This window comes from Aricia agestis, chromosome 18 (assembly GCF_905147365.1).
Source record: "Aricia agestis chromosome 18, ilAriAges1.1, whole genome shotgun sequence".
Taxonomy (NCBI): Eukaryota; Metazoa; Arthropoda; class Insecta; order Lepidoptera; family Lycaenidae; genus Aricia; species Aricia agestis.
Genome location: NC_056423.1, coordinates 1,990,254 through 2,001,952, shown reverse-complemented (window position 1 = coordinate 2,001,952; position 11,699 = coordinate 1,990,254).

Genomic DNA, 11,699 nt, shown 5'->3' with positions numbered 1-11,699 from the left:
AAAAAAAACCCTTTTTTACAGAAATATGATGAAAAATAAAAATTGACAGTTGAAATTGTGAATTTAAAAATTATTGTCATAATTGTATTGCTCAATAATGCTTGTAACAAAATACACTCAGATTTGTTTAGAAATAAAATTTATTACTCAAAATTATTATTACTCAAAATCATTATAAATTATGCTCTTCAGCGTATTCACATATTGTCTGGATATTATTTTTAGTCTTAGTATATTTGATTCGAAAAGCTGCTAAAAATAAATATTTCCTTAAGTTATAAAACAATTGACTACAGAAAAAGTTCAAGCTCTAAACAAAAAATGGAAAATAAAATATTTTTTTACCAATGTAAAAGTTATGTCCTGACTGAAAAATGTCTAAAGTCTTTCAAAATATAAATTAAAAAAAATTTGTTGTGATTAGCTTAAATTTTTATTCTATGCCTTTATTAATTATTCCTTGAATTAATCTGAAATTATTAATATACATAAGGTTGTGTTTATAATCCTATTTGCTTTTAAAAACATTTTATAACATTTTTGATATATTTTTTTTGTTTATTTTTTTGACGTTATTACATTAAAACAAGTAACAACTATTGATAATTATTATTGTTTAACAAATAATATTAATTTTTTTATGTTTTTTTTAATTTAAATGACGGACGTTTGAATAAATTTAGGAAAAAATACTCAATGTCGATACTATTCAATAAAAAAATATGCTTTGTTGTAAAATGTAACTTGTATTTTATAAATCATAATGACAATTCTTCATAGTTGCATATTATTATTTTTAATAAGTGTACACTAGATTTTTTAATGTAACAGAGTAGAACACTCCTTAGTAATAAAATTGTTCTATCAAATGTTATTAACAATTATATAGTTAGAGAACTCTATACGAACCGTTGTCTATACCAGAATGTGAAAAAAATGATAACTTCATTGCAAGAGATATAAGGAGTTTTTTTTTTTACTTATGCAATAAGTAAGTAAAAAAATTTAATAATTATTTTTTTAGTATTGTCTCGATGCATCTTCTCGACTGTGTAAGCTGACGCTAATAAATGCACTTTTAAGTAGACGCAGTTTTAGCAGTTTAACTTTGTATAATTTGGTCGTATTATATATCATGATTCATGTGTCTCATCTATCGTCGGGAAATAGTAACACGACCAAATTCAGAAGTGTATCTGCTCAATAATCAGTTTCCTAAATTTCTTATTATTTTTTTTAATAAAAATCTAGAAAAGGAGAATGAATAAAGTGATCCAAATTTCCACCACTAACGAGACCCATATAGCCCATCAAATATAGAGTAACTTTCATTATAAGACAAATTAAAAATAAGCTGTCAGTAAAATGTTATGACCATAATATGAAAAATATTTTTTGTGTGAAAATATTGATATCGATATTCATCTATTTCATTAAAAACCTAAAAGGAAATGCCAAGCGTCATGACATAACATAGATTGAGTAGTCAAAAAGTGCAATGGATCATATTAATTATTAATACTATTTTATGGAATAAAATGGTAGCAAACTTTTTCATTCCGTCATAACTTTTTACTAACAGGATATTTTTGGTTGCGATCCTGTTATAATAATTCCGTATTTTTAGCAGACCATTACGTAAGTGTTATTGGTTGTTGACATTTGCTCCAAACTCAATACATTTTTATTACATCTACAATATTTTTCATACAAAATAGTAAAATACACGACTATTTATTCAGCCTTAACTTTTCACTGACAGGGTATTTTCGATTGCGGTCTGGTTATAATGATTCAGTATTTAGTAGACAATTTTACTATATAGGTCTCGTTAGTGGTGGAAAGGACCAGACTCCATACATTTTAAAACACACTCCTTTGTTAAATTGCTATTACAATAATAATTACGTGATGATGTTTAATATCTGTTTTTTTTTTCGATCATACGGCTACACTGAAGAGAGATGTCAATATCTATTTAATTTAATGAAGAGTTTGACGGAAAATGTACTGAGTTTGAGTGCAACTTTTTATGAAATAAAAGTCAAGCAATCTCTCTAAGTGGAGCCAACAGCTATTTAATTTTAAGCCGTTATACACAAATTTCCAATAACTGCACTATAGACTTAATTAGACTTAATTTTTGATAGTCCACTTATTCAAAAAATCTATAAGCGACTGATTACTTTATCAGTCAAATTAATTTTATGATTAAGTGGAAAATGCATGATACTTCAACAAATACTTTAGTGTTAGAAATTCAACACTTACTAAATATTTATAATGCTTATTTTATTAAGCTATAAACTATGCTTAAGTATAAAATATTATAAATGCGACTTATACCATCCAATTTAATTACTTAAATATGAAAAAAACCGTTACATTAGGTTTTATATTTTTTCAAAGTTTATTTCGTAATTCGTATTTAGTAAAATTATCAAAATGATATTGAAAATTGTAAATAACAAATTAAATAATGTAATTTATTTTTATTCGCCGTTGTATTTAATGTAAATATTTAATTATAAAATAAATTATACTGCATTTCAGCAACACAAAGTGTTATGACAAATAAAGCTTTTGTAAAATGTATTATTTTATTGACATGAGGGATATTAAGGCCAGAGTAAAAATCGGCACCACGGAACGGCCACCATTAGACGATTTCTCTGCTCATTTCCAGTGTCCTCAAAACATGAGTGTGTTGATTATGACCAGACACAACAATTTGTTTAATATGTTTCATCCGGTAAGCATGAATTAGTATTATTTAGCTAATTTATGTCGGGCTCCCACACAAAACCGCGAGTTCTCATCGCATCGCATCGTAATGTCACTTTTATTATGAATTTTGCCGCAGATATTTGCGATGCGATGCGGATTCGCACTTCGCAGTAATGACGTGGGAGAGCCATGCTTCGGCACGAATGGGCCGGCTCGACCGGAGAAATACCACGGGCTCATAGAAAACCGGTGTGAAACAGCGCTTGCGCTGTGTTTCGCCGAGTGAGTGACTCTACTGGAGGCCCAATCCCCTACCCTTTTCCCTTCCCTACCCTCCCCTATTCCCTTCCCTACCCTCCCCTATTACCCTATTCCCGCTTAAAAGGCCGCCAACGCACCTGCAGCTCTTTTGATGCTGCGGGTGTCCATGGGCGACGGAAGTTGCTTTCTATCAGGTGACCCGTTTGCTCGTTTGCCCCCTTATTTCATAAAAAAATAAAAAATGTGTGGGAGCCCTTAAAGCCTAATTTTGTGCCCACACAATTTTTCACATGACTGGCGATCGTAGAAACGTTTGATGAACGTAGCTTTAATTAAATGAAGAGTTTAACAGGAAATCTAGAGCTTAACTTTCATTAGTTTAACCACTTCCTGATAAAGTGCCTGATAGGCTATCCACAACTTTTTTGACAGATTCTCCATACTCTATCAGATAGAGTAGGCTATCCACCACTTAACTTGACAGATTCTGTCAAGTTAAGTGGTGGATAGCCTATTGGGCACTTATCAGGAAGTGGTGAAACAGGCCCTAAAGTTAACAAATTATATTAAATTATGAGTGCGGCGACTAGACGCTGGATATCTTGAGAGCCTTTTTGTCAAAAACAAGTATCATTTAATACCGCACCCAGAGACAAATATTAATTACTAAACTGTGATTAAATGAAGTTTTTTTTATGAAATAAGGGAGCAATCGAGCAAACGGGTCACCTGATGGAAAGCAACTTCCGTCGCCCATGGACACTCGTAGCATCAGAAGAGCTGCAGGTGCGTTGCCGGCCTTTTAAGAGGGAATAGGGTAATAGGGGAGAGTAGGGATGGGAAGGGAAGGGAATAGGGGAGGATAGGGATGGGAATTGGGCCTCCGGTAAACTCACTCACTCGGCGAAACACAGCGCAAGCGCTGCTTCACGCCGGTTTTCTGTAGGAACGTGGTATTTCTCCGGTCAATCCGGCCCATTCGTGCTGAAGCATGCCTCTCCCCTCTCCTAGATTTTGACATAAGCCCTATTACAGGACACAATAATTATACATTGTCTGTCAAACTCTTTATTTACTAAATTAAAGTTACGATACAATGGACAGACACACATACAAACACAAAGAAGTCTCATAATAGTTACAAGCTTACAACAAAGATTTTATGTCAGAGATATTCTGTCGCGGCCCACAGGTTGAAAAACACTGAAATAAGGCATTTCCATTTTTAACGCCATCTTCGGGATTTTTTTAAAACTACCTAGTTATTTTTCCGCCTTATAACATCATAATATTCTATTGCTAAATGAAATATGTTTTATTTAGAATTAGGTTAGAAAGTGGGTTATAAGTGAGTTGTTATGAAACCGACGTGGTATTATAACAACTCTTAACTCTATATATATTAATACCCATACTATTATAAATGCGAAAGGGTTCTGTATCTGTGACTCTGTTAAGCATTCGCGTACTAACCCACAAAAAAATATGTATTGAGTTATGAATGCAGATATGTTCTCTAGATGATTTAGAACAAGACTGCATTCAAAATTTAACAACAAAAAAAATTGTGAGTTAGGACACTAATGCTTAACAGCGACCATATACAGGGTGTAACAAAAATAAGTGATAATAATTTAGGGTGTGTACGTGTTCTCTGTGAGAGTAGCAACGCTGAAAGACCAAAAAATTTTTTTCTTTTTTGTATGGGGAAACTCGTGACGCTCGGGCCCTTGCCCATACAAAAGTGAAAAAAAAATTTGGTCTTTCAGCGCTGCTACTTTCACAGTGAAATCTCTACAGGGAACACGTACACACCCTAAAGTATTATCACTCGTTTTTGTTACACCCTGTATACTATGAGTCCCGGGAAAGGACATAGAATACTTTTGATCCCAGATAAATGTATGGTTCCGTCACAATAAACGAATTTTAGAGTTGCTAGCGTCATCTAGTGTAAATAACTAATTTCGCTAAATCCCGACAGCTGATTTCTATCACAGGTACTAGGAAATCGAACCCATGACCTAGGTCGAACCTGGGTAATTATGAAAAACAAGTGTAAGTATTTCTACGGCAATGCAGTAAAACGCAAGCTGTCGTGACGAGCGCGGTCGTTCACCGCGGGCACACGGACATGGGCGGAGCGGATAGTGGATAGCCTATCCGCTATCCGCTTTATGGGAAAGTACCAGGCCATCAGATCACGAAAGCTTACTTTGGATATTTTTGTAAAAGTACCAAGCAATAAGAAACGGCAGAAAGCTTATTTTGGATTTTTATGTGAGAGAGGTGCAATCTAAAAAAACAAGAAGGAAGTTAGACCAAACGATCGGATCGTTTGATCGGAGGAAAACCTCTTAGAAGGGAAAGAGAACTGCCAGAGAGAGAAGGAATAAAATAAAAGAAAAGAAAAGACCTTTGTCTAAAGACACATTTCAAAATGTTTTTTTGTATATTTAATAAAATATTAGTTTACTCGTATATACTCGTAGTTAAACGCCTCTGTGGTCCAGTGGCTTAGAGCGTGGCTCTCGACTCGGAGGTCGTGGGTTCGATTCCCGCGTTGGAAACATGTTATTTCCAAGTTTGGTTAGGATAATGCAGGCTGATCACATGATTGTCTGACAAGTAAGATGATCCATGCGTCGGATGGGCATGTAAAATATCGGTCCTGCACCTGATTTCTCACCAGTCGTGTCGGTCTTCCGTCCCACTGGGTTTAATGAGAGAAAAAGGAATATAGCGTGCTCTTGTGTAGTACTGCGCTTTTTTAGTAAGCTACAATTTTAAAAAGGCTGGCCTAGCTACGCCTGGCCTATAAAAGTTTGTAAAAAGTACCCTCGACTATTTGCAAAACAATAAAATCCATATTCTTATTCAGTGAAACGTTCCAAATATCAATCTAATTTGGAAATCGTAACTTAGGACTATTTTCATACAATACTAGCTGTCCCGGCAAACGTTGTTTTGCCATAAAATTATTTTCCCTGTTTTCCTGCTTTTCTCTTGAAGTTTTTTCTGATTTTTTTTCTATAGACCTCACGGAGCCCGAGACCTTTCCAACGAATGCAAAACCATAGAAATCGGTTCGTGGGTTCTGGAGTTATAGCGTCAGAAAGGAAAACCCGACTTATTTTTTTATTTCAAATATCGATTTCGAAATCGCTCCTCCCATGCCCGTGGTGGCGGCCTAGGTAATGTTCACTCTAAATTATTGCTAGCTATCGATCCTGGCTATTTTTTGTACCACCACTATCAATAGTTTAGATGGTATATAAAATGGATAACGTTTATGGCATATTTATTCGGTTATTTTGAGTTTATTGGTGAACTAGTTTATATCTCGGCTTCGTCCGTCCACGTAGTCTACGTAGTAGCGTATTGGTACTGGTATAATAGTAAAATAAAAAGATGTTTGTGTGTGTGTTAAAACTTAAGTAGACTTATTTACTGACAAAATTGTAGATTTCAAATAACAAATATTATGGAAAATTTGTCATATATTTTACCTACCTTTTTCCTTATATATGACTAGGTGACTTAGCAAACATCGTTTTGATGGTCATACCTATACCTCTTTAGCACACAAGATTTTATCGCAATCGGTCTAGTTGTTGCAGAGTAATTTGGTAGTAAACACCGGGACACGAGAATTTTATATACGATGGATTATGAAAACTATATTTATGACTACTAGAGCGTCCGTGGCCTAATGGGTATACCTTTGGTGCGCATTCTTAGCGGGTGCAGGTTCGAACCCGGGTGGAGGCGTGTACCTATGAGACATTTTCTGATCTCAAGTACATAATACGGACGCTCGTACGGTGAAGGAAAACATCGTGAGGAAACCCGCACATAGTTGGTCCCAGACGTATTGACTAGTTCTTTCCTCTGGATTAGGCCGCCTATGATGCGAGAATGCTACGCGCTTGGGCAACCATACGGACATTTAAAAATCTTGTCCCAGGCACTACAGTATTTGAGGAGTGGTTACTTCGCTCTGAAAAATACTGTATAAATCATCCACAACGGTTGTAAAGGCCTAGTTTTTTTATTTATGACTGTTCTTTTAAAACGATAATATTTTAAATAATTAACTAGCTGACCCGGCAAACGTTGTTTTGCCATATCAATTATTAAGGGTGAACAACCCTTATTACTTAGGGATATGAAAAATAGATGTTGGCCGATTCTCAGACCTACTCAATATGCTCACAAAATTTCATGAGAATCGGTCAAGCCGTTTCGGAGGAGTACGGGAACGGACATTGTGACACGAGAACTTTATTTATAAGATAAAACGAACCTAAACTTAAGCTTTCGGGCGTACCTTAAAAAACTTATCAGTAAAATGCACACAAACTCCAATCTTCGAGGCCTCGTATTCCGGGGCCCTTTTTTTTTTCGAAAGTGTCTAAGCTACTGGTCTGGTTAAGACCATGGTAGTTTAATCGTGGCTATAACTAGTCTGTTGCTAGTTGGTTTGGAAATAAACAATGAGGGGGGCCTGGCCCCCTCCCCTAAAGTCACACGTGTGACATTCTAGTCGGGCAATATTGGGGAGAGCTACGAAAATAAGCTATTTTTATCTGACGTGGTCCGGGGCCTACATATATCATTGCTACGGGGGCACTTTATTGCCGGGGCCTCAATGGCACCGTGCCCCCGCTCGGCAACCTTCCAATAACCTCCAATAAAACATTACCCCCCTTTTTCATGTGTAACGATTATTGTGTTTTCCAAGTTTGTGCTACAATGGTAAAGGCATGAGTAATTTTTATAGTGCCCAAGTATGCGTGTAAATAATTGTGTCATATATTATTATTTATTAAAGTATGTAGGCAAGGACTAAAAAGGATTTTTCAAAATTAGGTACACTCCTAAGGAGGTAATATTGTAAGGAAATAATTTATTTGTTTCATGAACATGTAGATAACTTTAATTGACCTATTAGTTATGCATACAGTGTTATTTAAATATTTTAGTTTGTTGTTATCTCAATAAAATAAAAAAAATAAAATGACTTCATGAAAAGACGACATCGTACAATTTTCCGAGAAAAAGTATCCTACGTTTCGCAGGACTCGAAGTTCGAACTATCTCCATACAAAATTTCATCAAAATCCGTTTAGCGGTTTAAGCGGGAAGAGGTAACAGATAGACAGACAGACACACTTTCGCATTTATACCATTAGTATGTCCATAACAAAGTAGAATAATTAAATAACGTAATAAAATTTTATTATAATTATAGTAATACTTACTCCTTTTAAGCGAGTTAAGCAAACAATACCATACAAAGTATTCTTTGTGTTTTGTGTGAAATAGGACAGCAAATGACAATCACACAGATTTCAAAGAGAAAATTATGAAAGAACTTTCATTGAGCGCACTTTGTTGTGCTAATTAAAAGTATGACAGTGGTACAAAGAATAAAGAAATATGTAACATAAAATTCGAATGTCTTTATTGCCAGAATGTTGTTGGTATACATAGTGGTCAAAATTCTCCTATCATTATAATTATAAATCTATATCACTATTACAAAGAGGAAATGTTATTTTTAAGGTTCCGTACCAAAACGGTAAAAACGGGACCCTATTACTAAAACTTCGATGTCTGTCTGTCTCCAGGCTGTATCTCAAGAACCGCCATTGCTAGATTTTTCAAATTTTCACAGATTGTGTATGTCTGTTGCCGTTATAACATCAAATACTAAGAATAAAATAAAGTAATATATTTAAGACTGACTTTTTTGGCATTCTTTGCTCGATTTCAATAATTATAACAAGTAGGCACATGTAATTTAAATAATATTAGGTATGTTTACATTATAATGAAAAAAATCCATACAAAAAACACAATTGTTGCCCTATTTTTGCTTAATGACGGTACGGAACCTTTAAACGTGCAAGAGCCATGCTTCGGCACGAATGGGCCGGCTCGACCGGAGAAATACCACGTTCTCACAGAAAACCGGCGTGAGTCTCGAGTTGTAATAATTTACTATTATTTATTCAACAAATGCACTTATCAATATAAAAAGTACCCAGTAGCCGATTCTCCGACCCACTGAATATGCATATAAAATTTGGTTAAAATCAGTAAAGCCGTTTCGGAGGAGTACGCGGCCTAACATTGTGACAAGAGAATCTATATATTATAATAAAGCCGCCATTGTAGTACACTGTATTAGTTAATAAATGTTGTAATTTTCTTCTTAACTTGTGCACAATAAAGTATATTTATTATTATTATTATTATTATATAAAACTCAAAGGTGACGCACAGTCTAAACCACTGGACCGATCGGGCTGAAATTTGGCATGCAGGTAGATGTTATGACGTAGGCATCCGCTAAGAAAGGATTTTGATCAATTCTACCCCCAAGGGGTTAAAATAGGGGATGAAAGTTTGTATATAATAATACTTCTTAACGCGAGCGAAGCCGCGGGCAAAATCTCGTTTTATATATAAGAAGATTATTAAAATACCCATGCAATGGTTACACAATGGGTTGCGTCAATGGGTAGGGTAAACAATGCATCGTATCGATTGTGATGACCTTGAGGGGTTTTTTGGCAATTTTGGCCGTTTCCAGATTGATATGGCATGTTTCCAATGCCGTACTTTTCGGATAATCTTTCCGATATCTATAGGATCAGGGAAATTGATAAGATAAAATCTATACTAATATTAGTCTGTCTGACTGTCTGTTGCCTTTTCACGCTTAAGCCGCTGAACCGATTATACTGGTACTTTGAGCCCCGGAAAAGGACTTAACATGATACTTTTTATTTCGGAAAAATGTACGGTTCCCGCGCGACAAACGAATTTTGGCGCCACGGAGCTGTGGGCATCATCTAGTCTATATAAATAAAAATATATTTTCAATTTCATGAGTTTCGCTAAAACTCGAGAACGGCTGAACCGACTAGGTTTCAGTCTTGAAATCCAGGGAAGGTTTATATTAATAGGAAGGTAGTGATGCGAAGTTTACGGAGTCATTTAGTTATAATGTAAGCAGAAATACGGAGAGCCATGCTTCGGCACGAATGGGCCGGCTCGGCCGGAGAAATACCACGTTCTCACAGAAAACCGGCGTGAAACAGCGGTTACGCTGTGTTTCGCCGAGTGAGTGAGTTTACCGGAGACCCAATCCCCTACCCTATTCCCTTCCCTACCGTCCCCTATTCCCTTCCCTTCCCATCCCTACCCTCCCCTATTACCCTATTCCCTCTTAAAAGGCCGGCAACGCATTTGCAGCTCCTGATGCTGCGAGTGTCCATGGGCGACGGAAGTTGCTTTCCATCAGGTGACCCGTTTGCTCGTTTGCCCCCTTATTTCATAAAAAAAAGTAAGGGCATGTTTCACTACTTCCTGATAAAGTGCCGGATAGGCTATCCACAACTTATTTGACAGATACTCCATACTCTATCTGTCAAGTTCTGTTGTGGATATATCCGACAATTATCAGGTAGTGGTGAAACAGGCATTAAAAATTTAAAATGTAATCTCCATTTATAAAAAAAAAGAATTGAAAAATAAAAAATATGTGAAGCTCCACGTAACGCCTGCGAGCCGTAGCGCGTCTACGGCCGGCGTAGCCGATCGTAGCAGCGTAGCACTCATTTTAAGTTTTAACCGACTTAAAAAAACGAGGTGATCGACCCGTATGTATGAAACATTTCCAAAGACACCCAGTTTTCGTATGTTAGTCTTATATCAGCGTCTGAACCAATGTGTCCAAAAGTGTACGTGGTCCCACATACCTCGGTGGTCCTCTCCAGGCCCCGGGGATATTGTAAATGCATTCCTCCAACGAAACAAAAAAAGGTATGTATGTTTTTATGTTTGTGTTCGCATATCTCCGAACTACGAATCCGATTTCAGTATTTTTTTTTGTTGTACTAGGAATTGTTCAACTTATGGAATACTGTTTCATCAAATCGGTTTGAGATAGGGAATTTTAATTCTAAATTATTTACAATTTTGAAGGACTCGGTTTTATCTTTTTAAAATACTATTTATTATTTATCTGACTAGTGACTATGCCGAATTTAAAAGATTTAACCAAAATTGATTCATAGTTATGGACAAAAGTAAAAGTAAAGATTAGTGTATTTTAAGGGTTCCGTACCGATAGTATTGTGTATATTTTTGCCACTATAATGACAAATACTAAAAACAAAATAAAGTTAATATTAAAGGGGGCCCCCATATAACAAACGAGTTTTTTTGGCCTTTTTTGCTCGTAATCAATAATGACAACTAGGAACTTGAAATTTTTACAAAATCCTTAATTATATTTGTACTTTAATAAATAATTACAAAAATAAAATAAAATAAATATTTAAGGGGTGCTCCCATACAAAATAATAATAATAAAGGTACAAAGTTAAAAAAAGCTGGAAAAACTTTTAATGGTATGTTTGTAACTTTTTTTTTGTGGAGAATAAAATAATATGATAAAGGTTAAGGACTAAAATCATCATATTGATAAAAATATAAACTATTCAAGTTCCGGTCTCTGTCTGTCATGTCCTCATCTGACTTTTCCAATGCGCTGGACAAGGACTAACAGAATTTATTAATTCTAATAATATATAAAAATAAGTCGGGATTTCCTTCCTGACGCTATAACTCTAGAACGCACGAACCGATTTCCACGGTTTTGCATTCGTTGGAAAGTTCTCGGGCTCCGTGAGGTC